Source organism: Falco naumanni, chromosome Z (genome assembly GCF_017639655.2).
Source record: "Falco naumanni isolate bFalNau1 chromosome Z, bFalNau1.pat, whole genome shotgun sequence".
NCBI lineage: Eukaryota > Metazoa > Chordata > Aves > Falconiformes > Falconidae > Falco > Falco naumanni.
Window position 1 is genome coordinate 63,353,599 of NC_054080.1, and position 27,935 is coordinate 63,381,533.

The 27,935-nt window shown below is 40.8% G+C and overlaps 1 long non-coding RNA gene across 2 annotated transcripts; it reads left to right on the top strand.

The window, feature by feature from the left end:
- Positions 1 to 7,864: 7,864 nt before the first annotated feature.
- On the top strand, positions 7,865 to 15,382 carry LOC121081500. 2 transcript variants are annotated; one of them, XR_005825710.1, is made up of 3 exons: positions 7,865 to 9,007; positions 10,372 to 10,541; positions 14,838 to 15,382. It is a non-coding gene; the product is annotated as an uncharacterized LOC121081500 (long non-coding RNA). The 2 variants fall into 2 exon arrangements; XR_005825711.1 differs by lacking the exon at positions 14,838 to 15,382 and adding an exon at positions 11,666 to 12,487.
- The last annotated feature ends 12,553 nt before the right edge of the window (positions 15,383 to 27,935 follow it).

Sequence of the window (27,935 nt, forward strand, 5' to 3'; positions counted from 1 at the left end):
ACTGGAATAAGTCCAAAGGGGGGGGCAGCTTGTTATCTAAACTCACGAATTATCACATGCTGTTTTAGTGTTTAACTATGCGTTAAACGAATGTGTGCACAAAGTTTGGGTCAAGCTGACACTCTAAAGTTGTTGAAAGTGAAGAAGGAAGGGACTTTTAATCAAGGGAGTCAGCCTTGGGAAGGACGGGGAAACAAACAATGGATGGTGAAAAGAACACTGTTATCTCAGTTATGCAGAAAGAAGCTTTCAAGTGAGGAAAGCTCTGGCCACAAAAGGAGACAAGCTGATAGGTGTTGCAACCCCCACACATCAACAGAAAATTAGTTGAAAATAGGACAGAGGTAATTGTGGCAGTGGGAGATTGCGACCTCAGACTCAAATAGCCCCCCGAGAGAGGGCAAAACCCCATCTGGGGAGCACGCGTCGTTAGCAGAAAGCTTCCGTAGTGCTGTATGAGGGTGCGCGCTGATCTGCATTAGACGCGAGACACTTGTAGCCAGTCCTGTGTATGGTCAATGAATGTGCAACGTACTGTGAAGTACAAAAAGTGGCTAAATGAGGGGAGAAGTTAGGGAAGACGCCATCGTAACTCCTGGGATCAGTCGATGGGCTGAACCTGTCTTGTCCCGCATAGGGACACCTATTGGGTAAGAACTTGATTCTGTGACTAACCCATGCTAGCTGTTACTAAGTGTGTTGTTTTAAGCTCATTTTACAGTCAGTGTATTATCACTGGCAATCTTTGAACTTGATTCTGTCACAAACTCGTACTTTGTATAATAGAAGTCTTCAGCTGAAGTTCATTTTGTATAAAAATCTTCAGAGGTTTGAGTAGTTGTTGCAAGGGACTTGACTCAGTGATGCTGTCTGTGGCGGTCCCTGTGTATGTTAGTGGAATCACCCTGCGATACAGTGGGCTGTCAAAACACAGATAGACAAACTAGTCAGACACAAATGTTGCATCTTGGGGAACTGGCAGGCTGATCAAATATAAAGGGTTTCAGGAAATCCCTCTTCTTAATGTGACAGAATGTATGACTACTATCCTAAAAATATAGGACTGAATTACTGTGTAAAGGCAAAGAAATAATTGCTTGGTTTCAGTGTTGTTTCATGGATTTGCATTTTTGTTCTTGCCTTTTCTTTTTTCTGTTCTTTTTAACCTTGTCCTGTTGTTTCTTTGCTTTAATTCTTTCATGCTTTATGCCATACAGTTTTTAAATTGGCCTGTTTTCATCTTCTGTTTGTTTTTCTAGTCTCATATTATCCTTCTACTCTATAGTTTGTCCTTATTTTTCTTATTCTGTTTCTCACTTATTTCTCTGTTGTCCTCATTCCCATCTGTTTTCTCTGTGTGTTCAAAGAATAGGTTTGTGTTCTGTTCTTCTAAATGATAGTTGGAACTATAGTTTGGAAGTTAGTGTGTCAGATCTCCTAATATAAGCAAAATCAAAAACTTACCCTGCTTAAACTAAAACGCATAATGAGAGGAAGATTTATTATATAAATGAACTTTAAAATTACATAAAAATTCATATGCAGACACAGACTACAATATACAGTAGCCTTACAGGGCCAGATCCCTAATCCTGCCTTTGTTCATCACAAATGACCACAGCAGACTGGAGAAATTGTTTGGAATATATGCTGCAGATACATATATCTAAAATATATATATATATATATATATATATATATATATATGATGGATTAATATCTGCTTATATACTATTTCTTCCCCTTCTCCCTGTGGAATGCCAAAGCTAAGGGAGGACAAAATTGTTTGAACAGCTCGAGGTGTGATCAATGGGTGACTCTTAACATGAGGTTAACATGAGTGTGGTTCAGCAGAGGCCTGCTGAGAATCCAGCTCTGTTCAGTGTTTCCCGTATCCCTCAGATGACAGTACTGGGAATATGTTTATTAAATCAAATGACATGAATGTGAAAAGGATAGCTGCTGGAAATTAGACCGATGAGAATTCATTGTGATCCTGACAAATCAAAGATACCTTCTGATAAAATGTTATGAAATTGCGTAAGGGAATGTGTAAGATACTGCACTTTGTTTTCCAGCATACAAAGGTAAGATTGGTGTAGGTAAAACCCTGCAGAACAGCACCCAGGCATTTTTGTTGATATGAAGGTGAAGCTATTAGTAAGAAAACCGCTATCACACAGGAGGCAGAATTAGCATTACAGATAGGAAGATATGTGAAGTAATTCTACCTAGTATTTACTCAGTCTTGGCTTTACCAGTTGGTAAAGACCTATCCAGTCTGGTGCCTTGCACTTCAAGCAAGATGTAGGGCACTCAGAGAGAACAGAAAGGGAGAAAAAACTGTAAGATGGGCTAGAAAACGTGAACTCCATAGAGACTGGAAGTATTGGAAGTAGATGACTGAGGGAAAACAGCAGTTCTCAAGTACAAAACCGGCTACAGCATAAGGAAAGGAGTAATGTGGGGTTTTTTTCTGGCATCACAGAAATATATAATAAATTTCAGCAGAAGGATTCAGGTTAGATTGAAAATTCTTATTAATGTTAAGGATAGTGAAGGACTGGATTAGTTTTCCACAGAAGACTTTAGCTGAAGGTTTTTAAGAGAAGTGTAGACAATCTGCCAGAAATTACGCACATGTTGTTAATCACCCCTTGGGATTGGGAGAGAAATTGGATTATAGACTCCTCAAGGTCCTTTTCAACTCTGTTCTTCTTAGACTTTTTGGGATTAAAAAAATATTGTCAGCTTCATAAGAAATAATAACTTATAAATATTCCTATAGGAGGTAAAAATTTCTGCTTTTGCAACCTTCCCCAGTCTTATGAAAGGGTTTCTCACTTCATGGAAGTTTATTTATCAATTCATGAGACAGATGCTTTCTTCCAGTGTATTTGCTACTATTTACTTCAGCATCTTTTCCACTTTCCAAGTTCAGTACTGCTGGAAGCAACATTTCTTAACATTCTGTTACTGGAAATCCTTTTCCCAACAGAGCACTGGCAAAGTGATTTAATGACAGCAGTATCAGTGGTACTGAATATTCCAGAAATTTGTACAGCTTTTAAAGAGAAGGGTAATAAAGAAGTGGGGAAGAAACAAAGGACAAGAAAAGGAGAAATACATACTGACATGAAGAAACAGTGGAAAAAACTAAGCAGCAACAGAAAATGCTTATGAATGATGAAATAAAGTGAAATGGAAAATGTTAAGAAAGCAGCTATTTAGGAGTGAAGGTCAAAGTGAGAAAATGCAAGTCAGTGGGATGCTTAAAAAGAGCAAGTCCACATTTTCCTGTAGACTTTCTCTATTTTTTGCTCCCGTTCTATTGACACACCACCTGCTATTGACATTTGAAAAATAATGGAGTGTTCTAAGCATTGTTCATCTGTTTTATTTGTAAATATTTTCAGTTATTTTGAGGAAATGCCAAATGAAAACTTCACTAATTCAGCAATGAAAAGGAAGATACAAGTATGAATGAACAGCCACAAAAGTGTTTCAAGTGGGGCTGGTTTTATTTTGTTTTTTCCTTGTAGACTTGCAACAGATATAAAAAGTTCTATTCCCTAAATCCACTTAGTATTTTTAGTGGAGACTGCTTAAATCCATCACCTTTATGTGTAGCAAAAAAGGAAAATACATGATTCCTATTCTAAATGTGCTGCCCACTTGCAGTCTTTGGTAAATGAATCTAAGGTAAGTTGAATTTCGTAATACCTGTATTTTGTTGGTTTATTCCCAGTTGTGGGTTTTCATCTGCAGCTTTTTGAACATAAGTTGTGTTCTTACCTTAATGCAGCCTGTGGTCTTTGCGTTGTCAACACAGCCTGAATTCTTGATGTGATGAGTAAAAAGACATTGTTTTGATTCAATGTCTGAAGCAGTGCTCTGCAATCCTCAGCATAGACCTTGTCGCAGCAGGACAAGCATGTGATTTGTGTAAATGCAGCATCTTTGTGGCTGTACCATTCCCTGTTAGAAGTGTACTACAGTACGTCTGTGCTCTGCAGAGCCCAGCCTCATAGGATACATAGGCTGTAGGGCATTTACTTTTGCAGACTCTTCCCTAAAACTCCTCCTACAAGTGGACAGCCTTCTTCAGGAATGAGAGAAGAGACACAATTTGCCTCTAAGACTGCAGAAGTAAAAGGAAAATTGTATCCCACAAGTATGAGGCCATAATATAAACTCACCAATCAGCAGTAACTTCTTTGAGAAAGAAAATGGCTCATCTCTACTTTTAAGTGCTTCTTGTAGCAACTTTAGGACCATTACTGCAGGTAAATCGAAGACCATTTAGTGCTATGTGAGATTCTCAGTTTGGCCTAAATCTGCTTTGAAAATTCACAGGAAAACCATCCAAAGTGTGCTTTTTAAGGAAATAATGTTTAATAAACAGAGTAATTGACTCTTAGTTGAGACAGACTTTGCTTTTTTTGGGGGCAGCAGGTATTCAGACTCCAAAATAAGATTGTGACAAATAGTTTCAGAACTAGTAGACAACAAAACTGGCTACCAAAAACAACAGTGCGGTAACCCAGAAATAATGCAACACAAGCTAGTTTGTTTGGCAACTGCCTGTATAAATAAGGCAAAGGTCCTTTAGGGTTGCTAAGCTTCTTATGGGCCAAAAAGGGAAAACAAAAATGTCAAATAGATGATTCTTTGTCATTATGGATTTTTTGTTTTGTTTTGCTCTGCATTTCCTAATGTATCTGTGGATTTAGTTGGGTGGAAGGATGACGTCAGCTAGTCTTTTTTCAGTCCTTACTATTTCTGGTTACTCTTTTGCAAAGCTCAGAGGCTAGTTAATTTTTAGGAAGTAAATCTAATTCCTTATAATGAAATTTCGTTTCCTGCTGTTGTTTTACATATAATCCAAAACAAGAATGTGTACAACATGAAACAAGAAAAGATGATATTTTTCAAAGAAACGTACCGTAATTGTATCCAAAAAATGTGCCTGTGCACACACTAACATCATATCCATATTATTAAATAGTACTTCTACTCATGCTAGTATTATTTCCAGTTTAATTGGGATTTTGCCCTTAGCAATTAAATCCTCTGCAGAAGCAGCTTAGCATCCAGAACCTGCTAGGATAATTCATTGAAGAGGGACATTTTCAGGGACTACACCAGTAGCAGATCCAGGATTTGTACCAAAAGCCCACTTAGTGCTGCCTTTATGTAGGATTCTGTAACATACACAGATTTGAGAATACTGTGGCCAGTATTTCTTATGCCTACTGTTGTACTATTTAATGGTTTTTTGTAGGCTACTGATAGTGTTGTTTGTTTTTTTTCCCTCCATATTATTTCACTTTCAATACAGAAAATAATACCGTACTAAGATGAGAGATTTTTTTTTACCTCAACTATCTGGCTGGGCATTAAATGCAAACTTCTCCTTGAGCCTTTATAATATAATGCTCCTATAAGAATGATTTAGGACTGTTTCAATTTATATAACTTGTGAATTGAAAGGTGAACAAAAATGTCTTTACAATTGTGTATCTAGCATAGCTGCAAAAATAAATTGAATTGATCCAGCTTTTTTTAAAATAAGGGGAAGACAGTCTAAGTCCCCCTATCGAGTCTATTTTAAGGACAAGCTGAAGTTTATATTTCCTCAATCTCTAGCTTATGGGGAATGATAAGAAAAAGTGGTGCTTGGCTAAAATTTAATTATTTGTATTAATTTTTAACAAGTATGTTCTGAACTTATGTTTAGGAAACCATGCGTTTTATTTTGGTGTTGGATATTGTGGATGAGTATGTACAACAAATGCAGTTTTCCAGGTTTCCTCTGCAATGTATATGACAGATTTATTTTGGAACCATTAGGTCACAGCACAATAAAAATAAAGTAGTTAAATGGAATAGTATAAAAACTGGATTAACAGGCTAGATATCTCTGCTACTAGAAACAAATTAACCTAAACTATACAGGTTATATCAAAGCAGCTAATGAAACATCTGTAAAACTTAAAACAGAAGGAGCAGAACTTCTCACAGTTTATGACACAAATGAAGTGTCAGACTTGTACAGCATATACATGGAGTACATCTGATACTAGTTGGCCATGACTGATTATGAAATGAAAAAGATTAATGGAACACGCATTATGGAAAAAATCTGAATTTATAATTTTCTTTAAAAAAAATATAAGAAACTTTGGTTAATTCTTTCAGTATAATTTTCAAAGAATTGATGTTCTGGGAAATTCAGAAAAACATTTATGTATAAAATCAGTGATAAGTATGTATACTCAGAACCTTCAGGTGGGTGTGATTTTCTTAATTAGTTATTTAAAAAATAAACAGCTAATAAGAATTAGGTTAAAATTTATTTAAAAAACCAATAGTTTTCTATGGCCATATCACTAATATTGGGCCAGAAAGCATCTCCATATTCCTGGATTTAGAACTTTACCATGCCTGCATCCTGACTCTGTATCTGAGTGTGAATTTAGGGGGTGGGAAGCTGTAAGTGCTCTCTATTCTGTATTATTCTAGATGCAATTAACTATATGGTGTTTACATTGTGGCCATGGGATTTTCCTGCTTTTATAAATACAGTTTATTTTTAACAGGAGTTTGTGAACTTGCCCTTCTATCTTGAAATGAGATCCGTATTTCTTCCCAACACAACTCGACTGGCTTCAGTAAACTTAGACCACAGAGGAATGTGGCCTATATTTTTTTCCAATTATTTCAGTTAAATTTTTAATGGAAGGTTACTCTAGTGCATCCATGAGTTGATTACTATTAAAATACATCACCTTATCAAAATTAGTTTTAAGATCACCTATGAAAATGGCATTTAGAAATCTTGTTGTTTATCCGGTTTGATCCTAAAATATTACTGTATCTGCAGAACATAGGAAAGCTCATAGTAGAAGACAGTACCCTTGACATCCCTCTGTGTGTTACTTCCTGAATTCTTGAGAAAATCACTTTATGATAGTATGTGAATTATGTGGCATATGAATTATATGAGTGGTATATAGATTAATATGAATTAATTTATCCATGACATAGCTACTCATTCAACAGGCAGAAGCAATGACAGAGTGAAAGAATGCAGCAATCAATAACATTCTGTTTTATGGATGTTGGGATTTTCTAATTGAAAGATCACCATCCATAAGAACCTTCCTTTATTACAGATATTTATTAGTAATACTGCTGTAACACCCTAATCTCTAGATTTTTATACTTAAATCCCTTAAATGATTGTTGCTGTTGAGTTGTGTGGTGTATTCCTACCGTGAATAAAATATTTCTGACAAAATATTTGTCCTAGTTTCAGCTGGGATAGAGTTAATTTTCTTCTTAGTAGCTGGTGCAGTGCTGTGTTTTGGATTTGGTGTGAGAACAACGTTGATGGCACACTGATGGTTTTAGTTGTTGCTGGGTGATGTTTTTACTTAATCAAGAACTTTTCAGTTCCTTGGGCCCTGCCGGCCAGAGGGCTGGAGGGGCACGGGAAACTGGGAGGGGACACAGCCAGGACAGGTGACCCAAGCTAGCCAAAGGGACATTCCATACCATATGACGTCATGCTGAGTATATAAACTGGGAGAAGAAGAAGGAAGGTGGGGACATCCACCATTATGATGTTTGTCTTCCTGAGTAACCGTTACGTGCGATGGAGCCCGGCTTCCCTGGGAATGGCTGAAACACCTGCCTGCCCGTGGGAAGTGGGGAGTGAACTCCTTGTTTTGCTTTGCTTGCGTGCGCGGCTTTCATTTCATGTATTAAATTGTTATCTCAAATCTCGAGTTTTACATTCCTTTCCGATTCTCCTCCCTATCCCTCTGGGTGAGGGGGCAGTAAGCGAGCAGCTGTGTGATGCCCGGATGCCGGTTGGGGTTAAACCACAACAATATTTAAGTTTTAAAAGCTGTTTTCTCTGAAATGCAGCACTAATACCATTTATAGTCAACCACAGGTACATTCCTATAAAGCAGCCTTTGCCATGTTGTAGTAGCACAGCATCTGCTATATTCTCAGCTCCTGAGGGGACTCTGGAGATTACAAGACAATTTTAATTAGATCACTGGTATTCACAAGAGATTCTAAATACTAGTACACATTACAGTAAAACTATGTTGCAAGTTAGGTTGACTGTGAAGTTGATTGTAATCCCTGATTTTAACTGTCTTTAAACTGCGAAGACATTTCTGATGCTGACCACAGGTGGTTTTGTTTTGAACATTTGACTGGGAGAATAGTTAGAAAAATTGCTTAGGAAATGCATGGTGGGTAGTGATGGTTCTAAGAATGGATTTAAGCAAAAAGCTACTACCTGTTAATCTGACGTACATAGTTATCAGCTGTTATCATGTATTCTCAAGTTCTGACTAAATTCTTCTCAGTTTTCTTATAGAATTTAGTACAATCATTTGAATCTTTTTACCTCCCCCTTGGCAAAGGCAACACAAAAAAAAAAAACAAAAGAAGATAATTTCAACTTTTCAAAGCTCACAAGTAAAACACAGATATCCTTTGAAAATGAGAACTGATTCCCTGCATAAGAATGGAGTTCCATAGTTCAGTCACCTCTGGCAGTCCAGTCAAGCTTTCTTCCTAAGGACAATGATGGATAGAACTGTATTACTCTTGCGGGAATGTCTTGGGTTTATCATTTTACAGCAGATCTTGATCACTTCTGCTGTCCATTATCATTATCTGCAAATCATTTATATCAGATATAGTAAGAAGAAATGCTAGACTGGAATGCTCCCTGCTTAGATAAACTCCAGAGATGTCTTTTAAAGTTTTGTACTGGTGCATATATGACCACATAGTCTTATGAGAAATAATTTAAAAATTGGTATTTATAGGTTAGATTGTATTGGTGATTCCCATTACTTAAAATATGTGATTTTTTATGCAGTATTTGTGGATTGATTGGTTTTTTATTTGTTTGTCTTTTAAAGTATATGGTATCCAAGGCAGGAATCAAGCATATTGTGTTTGTAGAGCAAATACGGTAAGAGTGAAGAATGATACTTCCTACAGTAGCACTATAATGAGACAAAATAGCTTGGGTGAAATTCCGGTTATGGTCTTGACAGCAACATATTTTTGCAATTATTTCCACTCCTCAATCAAATAAGAAGCAATTTGAGAACACATTTCCCACATATAAACCCCTGATATTATTAAATCTGCAGAGGAATTGGTTTTGCCAAGTATGCTTTAAATCGAAATGCTACCGAACTATTTAAAAAATGAAAGCTTCTACAAGTCTTCATATACAATCAATTTTGGTTGCGTTGCTGTCTTCATTTTCTGTTTCTCCCTTGCTAATAATTACTGTCTGTATACTATTTTGGTTTGGTTTAGTCTTTTTGGTTTTAAATCACTTTTTCACCTAGTGCCCAGATGGCTTTGGTTATAAGTTGGCTTTGTCATTTTTTAATGATGGAAGGGATTATGATTGAGATTTGGCTTCTCCATCTACCCTTGTGTGCAACATTAAAAAAAAACCCCACAACACACCTCTATCTATAGAAGTCATTAAATCAAGATGTTTGCTTAATTTTCTTAAAGTGTTTAGTGCACATGAAGTTAAGCATGTGTATACATCTTTGCAGTGTTGACTCCTACATCATTGTTATTTCAACAAATTTTTAACACATGTTCTTTCTTATTTAGCATAACCTTAAACCACACCTAACCTTAAATCTTTCAGCACAGAAATATATTATTTAGCCAAATGTTTATGGAAGAAAAATCCTACAGGAATTTTCATTATTGTCTGTTATGATTTTGTATATACCCTTTGTTTAAATTGAATATACCAAGCAGAAGATTTCACTATGGATCATCTTTTTGCTGTCATCCCTGCTGCAGATCCAGTGCTAGTAGTCAGAATTACATGAAGACAACTATTGGACATTTTTTAAAAGGAGTTTTACAGATCCAGCTCTTGATGGAAAGTCTGTAAAGCAATCATCCCATCTGTTCTACCCATATATGAAAATAGTAGTTGTCTTAGACACTTGAAATGTCTCACTTAATGCTGATAAAGGTATCACAAACCTTGTGTCATATTAGTACAAAGTATAATGATTACTTCCCTACAACAAACATTTTAAATATTTTTACTGGATTATGCAAATATAAAAAATCGGATAAAAACTTTGATACCTTTCATTTGGTAATGCCTTAACATAGGTGATCAGTGCTGGACTATTGGCAAGAAAAGTAACAGCTGCTCCTTTATATACTCTTATAATGATAGGATATTTGGTGCAAGTGTGATCTTACTAATTTTGTTATTTTAAGAATATGTCTTTTGTGCTCTGAGTCTGGTTGATCTGAATTTATTTATTCCTTTTTCCTCTCCAGTATTTGTCTTCTTAACTTCTAGATTTCCTCAGGTAGCAGGAATAGAATTTGAACTTCATCCAGATGCAGAACCAGGGCATGGAATTGTAGGACACTCAGTAAAAAACCAAGGACTGTATCTGAAGTAAAGCAAAATCTACCAACTTGCCATTGACAAATATTTGGCTAATGTAAGTTGTGATATGTTTATTGTTATTTTTCATGCTTGTGAAGCTTTATTTTCATAAAGTACAATCTGATTGATTGCTGAATTATGGGTATACTGGATTATAATTGTATTTTTTTCCTTTTTTCCTCCATTAGTTTTCAAATTTCTTCATTTCCTGATATTCCTATATGTCTTTTGTTTGATAAATATTCCTGCCATCCTGCAGATTAGTAGACACAGATATCAAGCCTGTTTTTTAAACTCTCTTACTCGCCTTCTAGTAAAGTTCACACATGCAAATACTATTTTTGCATATTCAAATTAAATATAGCTATTTGTAGCCACAATCTCTCAGTCTTATTTGCATGCAAAATCTACATGTTCAATCTGGAAGTTATTTAAGAGGGTAGCTCCAAGTAATTTCAACTCACTTTTCCAATGAATAAAAAATTCATACTAAACCAAAAATTCAATAGTTTTATTACTAATGCTTTTGCAGCCTTACAATTCAAAGTAATTTTGAAATAAGCATTTAAATGTGTACATTTACAGAACTGTCATATATGAGAATGTGACCATTTATTTCCCTCAGAGACTTTTTTTTTGTGGTCATCTTTTAGTCATCCAGTTTACTGGGACTTTGAATAATGCAAATAAAGCTATATAATACACAAAATACTAAATATTAGGACATTAGTCTATGGGAACATTATCAGAGTGCAGCTCAGAAAAGGCAGGAAAGATCTGTGGCAGCTTCTGGGTACCCAGCCCTGTAAGTCCACAGAGCTGCTACTTTATGAATATGGTAATGATTTGTCAAATACAAGCTGCTTCACAGATTATTCACAGTTGATCCTTTTGGGATGATCACTCCTGCAGGCATGTAGAGATGGGTTTCTGAAAGGACATGGAAATGGAGAAGGTAGAAAGACTCCTAAGGATGTTAAATCCTGTTTTAAAATTCTAGTCCCCTTTTAGGGAAGTGTATTTAACACTCAGAGGCTTTGGATTTAGTGTATGAGGCTTTCAAGGGACAAAAGCCTTTCTGATAAAGTCCCCATTTTACCCTCACAAATTATTTTTTCAGTATTTAGGTCTATAGGTACATCCTGACACTGTCACCATCAATCTTCTTTTCTTGCTTAGCCTTTCATAAACGTCTCGTATACATCCATAAACGTCTGGAGAGAGTGAAGATTGCATCACTCTATTTCCTCTAGGCACCAGTGACAGAAATTTTGTTGTTCTGGCTTTTCCATAGTTACAGAAGTTGCAATTAATTTAAAATAACTTCAATATGACAAAGAAGGCTTTAAAAGCAGCTAAGACCATATTGCTACTGGAAGACCCCCTTCAGCTCTTATATAACTGAGATTAAGGTGGGATATATGTATTTTAAATATTGAATTAGTTGGGCAGGTCTGAAAAGTCCCACCTAAGATTTTATTCTTTACAGCCATGAATACAGCCCTTTAAGGTGGTTTTAGGTTCTTCTCAGTGATGCTTGGATAAAGCTGTTTCATTCAGAACACTCTTTACTTATGAGAAGGGACAGATACTGAGCTAAGGAATTTTTTTTAGATGACTACAATACTAACTTAAAGGCCTACTCTTTGAAGAGACTCTTGCCATCAATTCATGAAACTTACAGGCTGAAATATATTCTTCTACCAGTAAGCTATGGCCCTGTCCCAAATTTGAAATGCAGAAGCAAAAACCCCCCAAGGGGAATTTACTTACAGGCAGTTTAAGACAGCGAGTACAAATCCTTTTAGTAGTTCAGAAAGCAGTTCTCCTTTAGTCAAAGACATACAAAACACTCAAGAAATGAAGCATTATTCTTTGTCATCCATGTTCTTGCACTTAAATGAACAGTTCATGGCATGTTCTAATGCTGGCTATCTTGCATCTTGTTCAATGTTTCCCACACCCAAAAGACTGTGAATAAACGACTCTATTTTATTTGTATCATATGTCTCACCTTGTGAACTTGATTTGATGGCTCTTTCTAAGAAAATTCATTGCTTCATAGAGAGGTAATGCAGAATATGGTGTACAGTTTTTAAACTGACTGTAAAGACGGACAGAGAAGTCAGTAGTAGATGCAATACCAAATATTTTTTAATATGTTCCAAAATAGGATAGGGAAGTCTATCAGACTGTTGTGGTTTAACATGGCAAGCAGCTAAACACCACACAGCCACTCACTCACCCTACACCCACTGCAATGGGATGGGTGAGAGAACTGGGGAAAAAACCTAAAATTCATGGGTTGAGATAAAGACAGTTTAACAGGACAGAAAATGAAGGGAAAATATGAATAATTATAATAATGGTAAAAAAATTTAGAATATACAAAAAAATGGATGCACAGTGCAATTGCTCATCACCTGCTGACTGAAGCCTAGGCAGTTCCTGAGCAGCAGCCCCCTGTCAGATTTCCCCCCCAGTTTATATGCTGAGCATGACGTCATATGGTATGGAATACCCCTTTGGTCAGTTGGGGTCAGCAGTCCCAGCTGTGTGCCCTCCCAGCTTCTTGTGCCCACTTGCTGGCAGGCAGTGTGAGAAGAGAAAAGGCCTTTACTCTGTGAAAGCACCGATCAGCAGTAACATAAGCGTGTTAACAACATTATTCTCATCCTAAATCTAAAACACAGCACTACCAGCTACTGGGAAGAAAGTCAACCCTGTCCTATCTGAAACCAGGACACTGACATTCTGGGATAAGCACCTGTTACACATGGACTTTTGATTCTAAAGAACGGTGTGAAAAGTGAAGACAGTTGAAACCATTTTCATAGATCTAAATTAGATAAGCCAGACAAAGGATCACAAGCTTCTATGAGTGGTGCCAAAACCCAGAAAAAAGTCTGTCTCAAAGCATCCACATTAGCTAAGATGTTCTATTTGTAATTTTGCCAAAGCAATTTATAACCCTATATCTGTAAAGGCTTCAAAAATTCTGCTGGGAGTAGATCGTTTTGTTTTGAGAAAGTATGAAGGAAATCAGGTCAAAGCCACAGAACAAAACCTAGAAATACTATTAGCATTTCACAATGGAGAGCTTGAGATAATGCAATGATGATCTAATTTCTAATGAAAGTAGATGCCTAGAAGTTCAGTGAGAAACAGAAGCTCCTCATTTTTCTTCTAAATCTTTTTCTTTAACTATCCTCCCTTAGGTTCACTGGCTATGCCTCTTGATCTCTGTACAGCTGTGTGAATTGCTTTATACCTATTTTTTCTGTCTTTGAAAAGCCGATGAAAAAAATGTAACCTTTTTTCTGTTGAACCTACTCCTAGAACAAGCACCCTTTGATGGATAATAAAAGTGGCCTAATTGATGTCTTCCTTATCTTTCCCAATTGATCCTGCTGCAGCTGGCATGTTGGGTGCAGGAAAGAGTCATTCTATTCACAGCCTGTCCACAGCTAATACAGCCCCCACATTACTTTAAACCAGAACAGTGGGCTGAGGATCTCTAATGGACTTCCTGATACATGCATACAGGTCAAGCCAAGTTATTCGCCCTCTCTGAATCCCATACTGGCTCCCTCCTTATCAATGCATTGTATTTAAACTCTTTTTCCTCACACTGAAAATTAAAATTAAATTAGTTTTTCATGATTATCCCTCTCTCCTTGTCATACTATTCAAACTCCCTGATGATTTTTTTCTGTTAGAATAATTGATTGTCATATGCACTTTGCACAATACATATACGTACTGTTCTCAGTCTGTGGATCAGAAGGAGTTTTTTGAAAGTTCCTGGGCACTAGGTGCTTGTGTGCACCCTATGCATTAGACTTGACCCATACGTAGAGCTCTAGTGCACTTGCTGCACGGTGTGTTAAAGGTATTTCTGAAGGAACAGATAGGAGGTATAGGACTACTGTTACGGTCTTCTTTCAAGCTATGGATTTGAGGGCCAAAGTCTTAAAACAGCACTGTGTGTAACCAGCATGTCAGAAATATCTAGCAAAAAGCAGTAGCAGTTAGGTTGAAGCTTAACTTTTAGCTTCAACTCATCTGTGTGAGATCAAAAGTAGAGATCTGGTAATGAATAGTTCATCCTACAAAACCCTGAACAAACAGTAATTCCACAATCATGGTCTTGTGTCACCCATGAAGTTTGTATTATTTATCTAAATTATAGGTTATAATAAAAACCTGAGGTTTAAAGTGTTTGTTAAATATACCAGAGGTACCATACAAACAGATCAATATTTAAGTTAAATGAAAAATAGTTAATGCAATTATTTTTTATTCTTTTTTTGTATTACTTTATTATAACATATTTTGAATTTGCCACAAGCCTTCAAAGAAAACACAGTAAAAAATACCAGTAAATGCAGTGCCTGCTATAGAAGGAAGGATTTGTCACACTTCCCAGAAGATGAACACTCATAAGAACTTGGAATGGTGAGAGGAGGTTTTGCACATGCTCCCTATGGCTCTCGGCAAGGACTGCAGCAACTCTGACTCTGGCGGAATGTGATAAACAGCATCAAGGCTAATACAGAACCTAAAAACTGCATCTTCTATAAACTGGTAATGTCAAACACCAATTTCTTAATGAACACTCAGCATAATTATATTGTGTTACTTTGTTTCTTCTTTCCCTTAAAGTTGAACAGTTTCATTGTTATAAACATTTATTCGAAATATAGCCTGAACATTTTTTGCGTTCATCCATTATCTGACAAAGGAAACATATTATTTTTTTTTTAAAGGTTTTTTAAAACTAGAGAACAAATGTTCAGATAGTTAGTAATTGACTTATTCTGGTGGTTTTATTAAACAATTTTCTCCTATTCTTGGAGAAAATTTTGATTAATTTTGAAGTCCACTACTTGAAAGTGGTAGCATGAATAAATTTGTTTATAATATTACATAAGAAATATATTTAGCAATATAAAAATAAATGAGAAATCTACTGGTTTCCAATATAAAAATAACCAGTATGATCGTAATAATGCTTATGTAGGTTACAGTGATGATGACAGGAGGATGCTTAGACAGCTGGTATAAATTGACATAGAAAGAGAAAATGTTTATTTCAAGAGGTCATAGATCATAGAATGGTTTGGGTTGGAAGGGACCTTAAAGAGCAACTACTTCCAACCTTCCTGCCTTGTTCCCAGCCTTGTGTGAGGAGATCCAACAGAACAGAGATTCTCAAGAGCTGCTGAGCCGCTGCCAGGGGTGGGGAGCAGACTGAAGGGCAAGGGAGGTGTAGGCCCGCTGCTGTAGGCGGCAGTGGCTGGAGTTCCAGAGCTACCGGAGCAGGATGGGCACCAGCAGCACCTCCCCACAGGAATAACCCAGGAGGGCACTTGGCTCTCCAGCTGCGGCTGCCCTGTCTCCTTCATGCCCAGGCTCTGGGCAGACAGAGCTTTGATTCCAGGGTGCAGGGCCAGTCCCACTCTGGCTGATACCCCTTCCCACCACCCTCCCTGCCCCGGGCTGGGGAACAAGCTGGCTTTCCACCCCTTGCAAGTGCTGCACCCCTCTGTGCAGACCAAGTTCACTGGCCCAATGCAGGGGCACCTGGGGTGAGCAGGGCTTCATTCCTGGGGCTGTCCTGCTCTCTGGGAGCTGGGACATGCGCTGGCCCAAAGCATGGAGGTCTTTTGGGCACAGCCCTGGGGGACAGGGTTTGGAGCTCCAAGCCCTGTCCTCTGACACCTGCTGGGACAGCTAGGAAGCCTGTAGGTACTTGTGTGTGTGGTGACCACAGGCTGCTGCCAATTCCTGCTGGACCAGGCAGGGCAGACCTGGGGAATGTCTGTGCCAGGTTCTCCAGCCCTGCTTGTGCTGGGTCTGCAGGTACCTTTCCTACAGGCTGCACTGGAGGAGGGCTGAATGGGGGATGGGTAGAAGGCAGTGGTAGGCCCAGTGCAGGGAAGGAGGGAAGATCTGCCCTGTCCCCAGTGACTCAGGCCATGAGGCCTTCAAGGTGACACATATTCCAACAGTCTGACTGCCAGCAGCCCTCACCCCTGATGCTCAGGCCCCCTCTGTGGTGTCAGCACACCCTTCCCCACACCACTGCTCATGCTCTCGATCTGGTCATTCATATGGAAGAACAACGGGATCAGACTCTTCTGCATGTTCTTCTTAATCTGTCTCCTGCTGTCCCTCACCACCACACTGATCACATCTCTACAGAGGATTATGGAGAGCTGCTGCACCTGGCTGGAGTTCTGGTGGGAAGGAGGATGGGAGGACTTCAGCAAAAAGCTGCTCCCTGCCCAATGGTGAGCAGGGTCATTAGTGTGGCTGATGGGAAGGGAGGTGCTCCAGGGTCAGCTCTGGGTGCTGGAGCTGTAGGCCACACCTGCAGCCATGGCTGAATGGCCTCAGGCCTCCAAAGGGCCACACAAGAGGAGCGAGGAGGGGAGCAGCCCTGCTGGAGGACTGGGCCCAGTGGCAGCTGTCCTTGCCCAGTGCCCATTGGTGAGGCAAAGGCTCCCATAGCATCCCTACAGCATCAAAGAGATGCAGGGGCTCTTAAGAGAGTTTCAGAGCAATGGGGCTGGCCTCATGCCTCTTCAGAACCCGCAACACATTCCTGAAGACAGCCAGGCCCTTCAACTTGGTGTCGGTGGTGGCATACTGTAGGGTTTGCGTGATGTCTGGCAGCAGGACCTGCATTTGTTCTGCCTGTATGAAAAAACAGTTTCATTTGTTGTGAAGTGGTGAAAAACCACCCGGACCTGCATTAAATTGACCATGCTCTGCCCATCATCCTGCAAAGCGACAAGGCCTCTGACCATCAGTGAGAGCATTACAGCACTGCAGATACAGACTGCTTTTTCATCAGGGAAGCCGCAGCCACTGTGTCATGCCAGGACCAGCCTCGACAGAACCAGGCTGTGGGCAGCCCTGGCCCTTCCTGCCCTTATCACTTGGGATGCCTGGGGACCCTGCCCGAGGAGGCAGGAGGGGGCCGAGGTGGTGTTCCCCATGGGGCAGGGAGGACCGTGGTGGCAGGGCTCTGGCTTGGCCAGCTTTGGCTGCTGCAGGCCTGACCGACCCACTGGGGCTGGGGAGCCCAGTGGGATGGGGATGGAGGGCCATGGTCCTCATGGATTCCCTGCAGTTTTTCCATGGGCCTGGCAGCCAGAGAGCCTCTGGGCCCCTCCCCTCACAGGGAAGAAGCTCTCAGGGATCAGGGCCAGTACTTGTCCCAGGCTGGAGAGGTATTCAACAAGCTCCTGCACACTTCCCTGAGGTGATGGTCAGTCAGCAGGAGAAGGAGTGAGTCCAGGCTGTACCTGGCTGGCTCTGTGTGGATGCACTTCACATTTTTGTGGATGTATGCCATGATCTTTGGCACCTGGAGGGGACACAGGTGAGTATGGTGCTGCCACTGGAGTACAGCCATTTCCCCAGCAGCCACTGAAACTGCTGCCCTCCCCACGCATCTCTGCTGCCTTGAAATGGCTTCAGGTTCCCAAAACAGCTGTGTTAGGGAGAGAAGGAGGAACAACGCCTGGCAGGGCTCACGGGCAGGGCAATCCAGCCACAGTGCACCTACATCCGTCAGCCAGGAGGCAAGGTCTCTTGTGGCCATGGCCATTATGGCCATTTGCCTGTCATACATGTTGTGTGCTGTCAAGGCCTCAGTGGCCACAAGGATGATGTCTGTCCTCTGAGAATGCTGGATGCTCTCCAAACACCTATGAGAGGAAGGAAGGGAGGAGAGACATGTCATGCCAAGAGCCGCGATGGCAGTATCAGCAGCTCTGGCAAGAGATGCCTGGCAGTGCTGGCAGCAGGGACCGCAGAAAAGCTGGAAGCAGAGACTGCAGTCTCTGCAGGGCAGAGGATGAGAACAGAGGGTCCCCAGGGTGAGGAAGGAAGGTTCGATAATGTGCACTGTGTGTTTGCCCTACAAAGAATCAGGGCTTGCTGGTGGCCAGGAGGGCATTAACTGTTGCTGGGACACTGGATTCCCACCCTTGGATAGCCCCTTCTCAAGGACAACAGGAACCCTCTTCTCAAGGACAGTGAGTCCATGGCAGCCCTACTGATTCTGGGTCCCCTTGCTCACACAAACCTCCTGCTGATGCCATGGACAAGAGTCCCAGCAAGGCAGGAGCTCCTGGTCATGGACTCATCAAGTCATGTCACTGCTGTCGAGTGAAGAAAGCAACCAGGTGCTCTTAGAATCCCATCTTGGTTGGAGCTCTGGATGCTCTGGATTCTCCTCTGGCAGTGTCTCAACCAACATGGAGGGGCAACATTGAAGAGTCAGTAGGACACAGCATCTTTGCCAACAAGCTTCCCAAATGGTGAAAAGAGCTTTACAGTCCGCATGGCTAAGGAGGGCGGCTGTGCTGGGACTGGCTCGCAGCCCTGGCATTTGAGCACTGCTATGCCCCCTGCCCACAGGACCCCTGCTGCCAGCGTGCTGAGGAAGCGGGATCCCAGCATCAAGCCACTTGCTTGCTGGCCCCAATCCTGCCCAGCCCTGGGGGTGCTCATCACTCACTGGTCTGCTGTGACTGGTCTGTTGCCACTTCACAGGGCTCTGGTAAAGAGCTGCTCTCCTGGGGAGCCTCCTCTTCCCATATCACCTCGGGGTGGCTGGGGGCTCTCTCTCTCATCCTGTAAAAAGGGGAAAGCATGAGGAGGAGGTGAGGGCAGCTTAATGGCAACACCTCAGTGCTGTGGGGCTGCCAGGGGCATCAGTGAAAGACATTGACTGTGCTCAGGTTCTTCTTAATCTGTCTCTTGCTGTCCCTCACCACTACACTGAAAGACACAGGACTGTGCTCCATGCTCCTGCCCTGTCCAGTCACTGTCTCATCAGACACTGCAGGGCATGGCCACGCTAGCTAAGTATCACATTGTGGAGTGTCACAGAGGGAGGTCACAAAGGGCTCACTGCACTATAACCCACTGCCCGGGCTGGGAGGGGCAGGGCATCCACTGCTATGTGGACCTGTAGGTGTAATAGTACCTGTTTCAGGATCTCTGTAACCTTATCCTTGGTTGTGTTTGTAAGTAATGGTGGGACACCTTACACCCTGCCTAGGCTGATGGGACCTAGCACAGCCTTCACCCATGCCAGCCCATGTTACTCCATGAAAGGGAAGATTAAGCACAATGGCTTTGCTGAAGACCTCTCCAAGGTGAGCTATGCTGCTCTGCTCTCTCATGTCAGCAGCTGAAGCTCAGCTGCTCTCCTCAGGGCAGAAGGTTTCCAGCACCTGCTGCAGCTGCTGTTAATGCACACTTCCCTGCACCAGCAGCAAAACCCAAAAACTCCTAAGTCTCCTGACTCTCCTGTTGTTAACAGCAGAAGAGGGGAGGCTCTGTCGACACCTGCGGTCCCTTGCTTTCCAAAACTAACAGCTTTGGTGGGGTGAAGTTCATTGGCACTAACGGGAATCTCCCGACTCCCTCTCCAAAAATTGGCCTCTTTGCAGAGGAACAGAAGTTGCCCTTCTTCCAATGGCTCCATGCCTCTCACACCACTCCTACGGCCAGCCAGCTCAACTAGCACAGCCCGCCTGGACACTCAGCGAGAATCAACACTTACCTTTTGTACCCAGCAAGCTCCCTGCCTCTCCTACAGATGCCAGGTCCCGCTGCCTTCCCCCTGGTGGAACTGGACATCTACAAAAAAAGGGCTCCCATGTACACAATGGGAACCAGAAGTAGACTTGGAGGCAACAAAACAGTGAAGCTGGGGCTGGCAAACTGCTGCCTGGGAAAGGTAAGGCAGCCTGCCCACCTCTCCTCTGCTTTGAAACAACCAGCCCTTAAGCATCTCCCCCTTCCAATGCGGCTTCTAAGAACTTAAGAACACCTCACTGGAGTGACATATTGCAGGACAGCAAGGCCTGCTGCCTTGCCTTGGTCCAAAGCTAAGCAAAGGGAGTCCAGAGAAAAAACAGCTTTGCCTCTCCACTAGCTCAGCCATTCCATGCCGATATGTGCTCACACACCACAAGCTCTTCAGGAGGACACACCACCACAGAAGGGATAAGCAGACTCAAGAGCAGACCTTTCTCATGCTCTGGGGATCAGCTAGGAGGGCAGGGGCACCTAGCAAAGTCTGTCTGGAACTAGAAGGGCTCTGGACTTTGAACAAGATGTAGTTCCAGTTCATCTTTAGTCACGAGCTTGCCCTGCCAGATAGATCAGGTATGTCACTCCATTGTGTCTCAAACACAAGATCATTGCTTTAAGTGGCACTCTAAAAACACTTGAGGGATGTATTTCACCTGCCCTTAAACTTTTTTCTTTTGTCTTTACATTCCTCCCCAAAAAGGGAAGAAATGCCAGTGAGTAACAGCATCACACCATTAGAAATGTCCTGATAACACAGCAAGGTTGCCAACAAGTGTGCCACTGGGACAGGGGAAGTTAGCCACAAGTGCCCAGGCATGCACACAGCAATGCACAACAAAGGGCAAATGCACACAAATCAGCTCGTTATGCCAGACAGCCTTCACTGAAGACAAGTCTACTTGAGAACAGAGCACGATGGTCACCCTTTTTGCTTCTTACTTCTCCCCTTCCAGATGACACTGACCAAGCCCCAGGCACCTCCTCCCACTTTTGGACTCTGGCATTCCCTCTCTACAGCTCCTCTAATATGTCCGATGTGAGTCCAATAAAACAACGTAACCCCAAAGATCTTGTCTGTTCCCCTTTAGCTTTGGGGAGAGAAGGTATGCATAAGTGAGGACAATCAGCCGCTTCCATGTCATGTCTGTGCCTCAGCCAGAACATTGCAAGATGACGATGAGGCAGAGCACCAAGATGCACAGTGTAAAAAAGGCAGAGTTCCAACAGCACTGTTTCACTTGACTGGAGATAAACACTGCCCCATGAAAGCAGTCCAGCCTTTCCCTACACCTCTCACCCCATGGCTGAGCATCCCACAGGTACAGGCTTCCTCCCAAGGACACAGCCCATCTCAGAATCCACTTTTCAGTGCGTGTGGGTGGCAGCTCTCCAGGGTGCAGCCAGAAACACAGCCGCTCTGCATGACCTCTTCCCATGGGCTGGGCTTCAGTACCACAGGCAAGTCCCCAAAACACCAGCAGTTAAGGGGAAAGAATCATCAGTTCCAATCTGAAAAGGCAAGAATCAGAGAATTAAGGAATAGAGCTTTAAGATCATGGAGTCCAACCGCAAACCTAAGAAAACCAGGTCCACCACCAAACCATGTCCCTAAGTGCCCCATCTACATGTCTTTCAAATACCTCCATGCATGGTGACTCAACCACTTTCCTGGGCAGCCTGTTCCAATTCTCGATAACCCTTTAAGTGAAGACATTTTCCCTAATATTTCCTGATATCCAACCTAAACCTCTCCTGGAACTACTTGAGGCCATTTCCTCTCATCCTATCACCTGTTATGAACACTTCCAGGGATGGGGCATCCGCATCTTCTCTGGGTAACCTCTCCCAGTGTCTCACCACCTTCACAGTAGATTTTCTTCCTAGTATCTAATGTAAGCCTATCCTCTTTCAGTTTAAAACTGTTACTCCTTGTCCTATCCCACAACATTCCCTGATAAAGAGTCTCTCCCAATCTTTCCTGTAGGCCCACTTTTAAGTACTGGAAGGCTGCTATAAAGTCTCCCTGGAGCCTTCTCCAGGCTGCACAACACCAGCTCTCTTAGCCTTTCCTCATAGGAGAGGTGCTCCAGCCCTCTGATCGTCTTCATGGCCCTCCTCTGGACTTGCTCCAACAGGTCTGTGTCTTTGCTGTGCTGAGGACTGCAGAGCTGGACACAGACAACACTCCAGGTGCGGTCTCACCAGGGTGGAGTAGGGGGGTAGAACCACCTCCCTTGACCCGCTGGCCGTGCTTCTTTTGATGCACCCTTAGATACACTTGGCTTTTTTGGGCTGTGAGCACACATTGCTGGCTCACATCCAGCTTTTTATCCACCAGTATCCACAAGTCCTTCTCTGCAGGGCTGCTTTCAGTCCACTGATCACCACAATATTTTTCTTTATGACTATTTAAAATCTAAAAGAGAAGTATCTCCAGAGTTTTAATCAGGTTTTTATTTTGATATACTGTGGTTTTAATACACTTAGTAATTATACTTTCCCCTATATATAACAACATATAAAAAAAACCAGTAAGCACATTCAAATCTACTATTTTATTAATTAATTATTAAGAAGTTTTAAATAGAAAGCGGTTCTAGCAGAATTTAAGTTTTATTCAATTTTTATGAAAGAAGCCTCATCACGCTGTTGCTGCTTTTAGAACATTGGGATGTTGGTGGCTGTTTTTTTTGAAAGTACAAACAAAAAAAGTTTGTACTAGAAAAGCTGTTTTCTAGGAGCTGGATTAATGAAGAATCATGACTAAAAAGGGTTCAAAGTATCAACATACTCAAATCTTCAAGCCAGGCATTTACCAAGGGAACTGAAATTCTAAATAGGACTTAGACAGAATTCCCTCTATCTAGAAGAGAGAAGATCAGATGCAGAATGGGATTCACCATAGTCATATGGTGACTGGGGGATTCAGCCCCTAAAACATAAAAGGCATATCTGAGACTTACATTTCCCGCTTTTCCCCTTCTCCCATATACCCCCAACTAAAGCATGTAACTTAGAAGATTACATTTCTGTGAAACAGGAACATAGAAACTCCATCTTCTGCACTTAATAAGGTATTTAAATTCAGATAGACTCATAGAATCGTTTAGGTTGGAAAAGACCTTTAAGATCATTGAGTCCAACCATAATCCAGTATCTTTCTGGACAGTACATTGCTGCTGCCCCCGCCTCACATGCCTACACAATCACCTAGTACTTGGGGCGTTTGCTGTGGACAAGGGAAGTGTTGGTTCTAGGAGGGTAAATTTAAACCCTTTTCCCAGAAATGCTCTTGGCCACGACACTGTAGAAAAATATTACCATGATCAGTGACAAGCACACAGATCATTACACATAACAGAAGCTGCTATTCTAAGGGGAGTCAGGTGTCCAGGACCTTGGGAGAATATAGGCCTGATTTATTTGGAGAGCTGCAGCCACTTAATTTCCACTTTTTGAACAGTCCCCTAGAGCCTGTTCTGGCAGTGCAAGGGCAGTGTGCAGTGTCATTTGACCATGGTCCCTGCCATCTGTATGATTTCCTAGTGCCAAGCCGTACTGCACACAGCCAGCTCTGCTGGCTCTGGTCCATGTGAGGATTCCTGCACTAAAAGCGGAGTAGAGCACAGCAATTTCAGCTGCAGTATGGCTGTTGCAGCGGCACAGCAAAAGGACTAGTGAGAGACTGGATTTGCCCATAACAGTAGGTTAAAAACTAGAGGCTGATGGACAACTGTCACTGCTGAATCAGGACTTCATCCTTACCTGTTTGGAAGGTTCTCTTTACTACAGCTTGTCCTTTTTTCCTTCAAATCCTTGATTTTAGGTACACCGTGATTTGGTTACTGTGCAGTGGTTGGACTCACTGCTTTATTTTTCAGGAAGAAACATAAATGAATTACAGTGTTGCATTTGAAGATTTTTATAAAATACGATACCATTCATTATATTTTAAATAATTTGTTACCCTGCTTTTGAAATCCACCCATTATTAATGACTAAAAAGTGAGTAATTTCATTTTAAAAAATTTTTTAATATTCACCATATATCACAATTGCACTGCTTTTCTAATGTAATGCTGAATGACACTTAGAGTGCTTTTCAAAAAGACAGCTCAACAGTTTTTATGAGCACTCTTTTGTACAACAGAAGTTGTCTGACTGCTATGATCACACAGCTGGTGATGCTGACAATGGGAAGTCTTCCTTACTCTTAGGTTTGTGCAATAACTGCTGGCTTGCTTAACTTCTTGTTAAAAAGCTTAGACATGTTCTTGTGAGTAAAAACTCCATTAAAATGTTTAATAAATCACATTGTGATTTATATTTTGTTCCCTGAAGCAATCTGCAATCTGCACTATTTAAAGGTTTAGATATTTTCTCCTTTTCCTGCTGAGGAGTACATGGAGGTTAGTGGGAATCTTTCAGAAATCTCCTGACCAAGGGGTCAAGACAAATCCTGAAAAACTTTTAATTTAAACTTCTGTAAAGCAGTACATGCTAAACGCTAAACCAGCTTTTTTTTTTTTTTTTTAAGTCAGTAAAGAATTTAGTTCGTATCTACACAAGCCACGTATGCATAATGTGGCTGTCCTTTGATTTAAATTATGATAGTAATGATAATTTAGTTACTGTTGTTAAAATACGTGTTAACCTGTTGGATTAACACTGTAATACTTGCATTTAAATATCATCTTGTGCTTGTAAAAATCCCTTTCACTTGACAAGCTCTCAGTGCTTTGCACATTGAGCATTGTTGCTACTAGACTCTGCATGGAAAATGGAAGTTCTGAAGAACTTGTTTTTAAAGATTAAAAATAATGAGAATTTGACCTGTAAATCACCCTGAAAATAAGGCACGTTATGAATTATAGATACGAAAAGAGAGGGCCATCTCAAGTTATGCTGTTGTTATCATTATACTGTATTCCTGTCTTAAGCAGAATTACAGAAAAATACCAGTACATTTTGGTAATCTAATGCCATTATGTCATTTTTTGTACTTTAGAATTTAAGTCACAGTCTAGATGACAAATAAAAATGAGTTTGGGAGCCTTAACTCCCAGATGAGTATAATACAAAACTATCAGACAAATTGTAGGTCATGCAATTGCTGTTCATATAAAAATGCACTATGTGCATTGGAAAAATCTGTGACCACGCAGCCAATTATTGACTTCTATGCTCATTTATTTCAGATGTCTTTAAAAAGATAAAAAGTGGGGTCCAGTTCTTTAAATGAAACCAGATAGGGCTATAAATTGCCTGTAACATTAACTTTGTGCAAACATTCTCTTCTTGATAAGAAAATTAGCATATTCTTACTCCCCTGAAGTCTAATTCAAATTATTTTAGAACTAGTTTAACTTCTGACAGCTGAAATGCATACATTAGCTAGCTAGAACCATCTGCAAGAGAAACATGTTCTTACCTCGTATGTTTTTAATTGGAACATGCTGTCTTTCAGGCACCATCAGATACCATGCTATGAGTGCTAGTGAATTCTGGAATCATGTATATCCCCAAGGATTTATAATCTGCATGGGTCAAGGACAAGCTTTCGTGAATTTCTGTTATTTTCACACTTTGATTGTAAGTCTAAACAATATTTCTCGGGTAGCAACCTGATTATATAAAGTTAATACCCCCAAACCAGGGATTGTTTTAGGGAGATTGGGATTACATAGGATTCTTTAAAGTATTATTTTTCACTTTGCATTGAACAGGATGGCCATCTAGATTTTTGTCAATATCTGTCATTCTTTATTTTGTTCAGGTGATAAGTGGACGTACATCAGATATCCCTTCTGCTCAGTCTGAATTTCATTCTCTGGCTCAGAAACAGTGGAGTACATTACATGATTAGCATTACAATACTTTTTGTAAATGACAGGGTAAAAATGATTTTAAATAATTAAATTTTAATGCTTGTATCAGTATCAAATGATTTACCATGATCTTTTTATTGGTGGCATTTGCTTTTTCTGCTTCATCATCTTGTTTGAGGATAAAAGATTACATATGGATTATATTTTAAGTGATTGCCTGATTACATTTTAATGCCTTACCAGAAATGTAGAAATATTTCAACTGAATGTTGAAACTGGCTGATGGAAAATGAAATGGATTATTATTAAGTTAAAATGATATCTAGTGAAAAGTCAGAATATAATTACTGCATTTTCTCATCTTGCAAACCAAACTGCAAATTTAAATAAGCCACCAATAATACACTATCATAGTTTATGTATCATTTGTATAACATCAATCTAGAAATCATGGGAACAGTTTTATTTCACCCTGTAAAGTAGTATTGAGATGTCAAGGGCATGAAGCTGAAAGAGTCTTTCCAAATCAATAAAGTAGAATGGACATTAAAAAATGTGGTTGGGAGAAGGCAGCATTGTTGATGGGTGCCAGAGGCGTATCTAGTTAGGATATGCTGTAGTACTGAAGTCTAGAACATTTTTCAAACTCAAAAACTACTTAGTTAAATTCATATGGGATACTGACTACTGCTACAATATTAAAGGAAGTGCTAACAGGTATATTTGAAATTTCAAACAATCCTGTAGGGTCTTTTTCAGTAGTAACATTTTTCATTTCTCGTGAGCAATCCTGAATGAAGGAGCACGCTTTCCCACCCAAGGATGAATGTGTGAAGGTCTTATGCCTCTGAGAGCCCTTAGGAAACCAGGTCCAGGCAGGCTGAGCCAGGACCTCCAGGGCTTTCATTTTCACAGATATGATGAACAAATAGGTTCATAAGCTACTCTTCTGTTCTTGTTCTTATTTCCTATCAGCCTCAAATGAAGCTGAGGGAATAGTCAGCTGTTTTCTAGGCAGTGGGCAGTAGACTAGCTTTGGCTGTTTTAACACCAACCTTCCTCTTTCTAGGCCAGGCTGAAAGGGATCCAGTACTTGTCACTGCTACCCAGTGCAGCTATCCACTACCTCCCTGGCGGTGGCAGCTTTGCTGTCTTTTGCTCATCTGCTACTTTACACCTTCATGGCTGGTTCCTTCCAAGAACCAACCATGCTCTATCTCCTGGAATACTTTATAGAGAACTTCTATACAGGGACCTTGAAGTCACTTTGAAGTGATCTTGGTGTTTTGTTTATATTTAATGCTACAAAGTGTTCTGTGCACTTCTCTGGCAGGGTATAGATTTTCCTTCCATGTAGGTTTGCCACAATTTTCATTAAAGGCTACAAAATAAATTAGGTCACTGATTCAGAATTTCGGGGGTAGGGTGGGGTGGGGTGTATGTCAAGCCTCAGCACATCAACTGATTGAAATGGAAGAGCAGCCCCAAAGGGCAAAAAGTGATGAAAAATAATAGCACATCATCTTGTCTGCTTTGGGTAGAGTTCAGCAGTCACAGGTCAAGCAAAAGACCTTAAGAAAACTGGCAATATTTGGGAATGTTTTAGTGAAGAAGAAAAGGAAAATCAATGTCTGCCATCAGATGCCCTGGGTAACTTCCAAGGAGTTGCACCGGACACTTGTGCATTAGAGGACAAAATCTGATCCTGAAATGCCCATGGAGACTGTGTATCTGAATATGTGGAGTGCCCTGCATTCAGAGGGCAAGGAAAGCCATCTGGTCTCCTACGTAACTCTGTACTGCTGAGAGCCTTTCCTTGCGAAACAAGACCTAGTGCTTTTTGTTTTAGAGTGTCAATCTGCTGACTTGCCCACAAGCATTCCTCAGATCAGATTTGTCAGTTTATTCAGCACATTTTCTCCAGATCTGTCTGTAATAAAGTAATGGAATTACAACATGGAATTACACATACCTTCAGTCTTCTTTCAGGAACATTA